Genomic DNA, 1792 nt, shown 5'->3' with positions numbered 1-1792 from the left:
CAAGATGTGCATGGTGTGGCTGCACCCAAACAAGAATACGGTATGTGGCTAGGTAGCCAGTAGTTTTGCATGTATTTAGATTTTAATATAAATATTTAGGGAAATCTATATATTTAAAATTAGGTGGCTTTGCCGCAGATAAATAAATAAATAAAAAGCAGTTTTGGGTCTTAAACGGTAGAGTAACTAGCCTTGTACTTGTTCTAAGCTAAGTATAGAACGAAAGGTCGGTGACCTAAATTACGCTTCCTCTAAGCGCAACGCAACGGCAGCCCCGCTGTAATTTTTGATGAAAGAATACCTTCGGCTACCAGCTGTTTTTCTTAGAAACAACGGTAAACATGAACTTACGAAGTATCCCTACTTACCTCGGGGATAGGTAGCTAAACACACTTGTTCCGTCCTAATCGATTCGCTCGACGGATCTACCAAGTACGACGGGTTTGCTGCGCACATTGCATAAAAGAAGCTTTGACTCAATAGTTCGCGCTTACAAGCACACAGAGGATAAGTTTGCACGTTTTTTGGAATGGGGACAGTCCTTTCTAGTAACTTTACCTCCATTTTTGTACTTCAAGAGTGACATGTATGAAGAATAACTGAATTTAAATATACTGAAATTAATATATAATGCTTCTTAACGAAGTTTATGATTAAAAGTAGTTTTACAAGCTTCATAGTGTGCATATTCAGTCCTAAATCTAACAACTCAGGTGTCCTATGGACCTCCTCGCTGCGGAGTCTTACCTTCCCCATCAGTGCAAGTACTTTACTATCTCTGGGTTTTGAACGATTGCACCCTCTTAATCTCAGTATATAAAACAAGAGGCATTGTCAGCTGCAATCCTGTCAAATGACGATTTGTCTGAGTAATGTACCCCTGCTCGAAACAATGAGTTGTTTGATTATAATATCCTAGATTTCGTCCCGTGACGGGTTGGTTGATCCCGCGTTGACTCTAGATTACGATCCAGCAATGTCCGCCGATACTTCTCGGTCAAATGTATCCACCTACACCAAAACATCTTACCAAATGGCAACAAACGCGAATGCTTCAAAACCGTTTAGTTTTCAATGTTACGTCGGATTGTTTCGTTAAATGATTCTGATTACGTTTCGATTATCGGTCGTTCAGACAAGCGCAGGCAAAGATATTAATACGTCAATCAGTCAATATGTCAAAAATGCAAAAGTCGCTCTTATGTGCCCTGATATGTTCACAATTTTAAGTATTTCTCGAGAAGGCTCTTAAGCATGAAGCAAAGTTGCTTGATTATGAGCTAACGCGCGCTTCTATGTGAAAGGACCGCTATACACCCTCCAACTGCTACATTAGCTTTGCGTTGACGTTTCTAATAATAGACCGAAAGCTTCACTGGAAGATATGGTCATCGTCTTATCAACCCCACTGTCCGCAGTCGCTCTTTATTACCCTCGAATCAAGATTTGACCAACGAGCACATTAGTGCAGCCAGCCGTATTCCAGCTCAAGTCCGCCAAGATATTAAAACTTTTAGGAGACATGACAAATTGACGGAAAAGAAAAGTTGCTGATATTTTCAGAGCTAAGCAAGCAACCAGCTAATCAAACTTCCAGTGCAAGTCGATAGGAGGTCTCGACGAGCGATTTCAGCGAAGTCACACAATCTCCCTTGAAGGGAAGCCCCTGTCATTCGACTTCCAATACTTGGCGATAAAACCAGATCCCTAATTTAGCGGATTTCCATGTCGCTTCGCGCACGGACTCATCAAGCCAGTAGATTTTGTACCCTTCTTTTTTACGACTCCACAC

This window comes from Plasmopara halstedii, assembly GCF_900000015.1.
Source record: "Plasmopara halstedii genome assembly, contig: Scaffold_289, whole genome shotgun sequence".
Classification (NCBI taxonomy): Eukaryota; Oomycota; class Peronosporomycetes; order Peronosporales; family Peronosporaceae; genus Plasmopara; species Plasmopara halstedii.
This window is presented reverse-complemented; position numbering follows the sequence as displayed.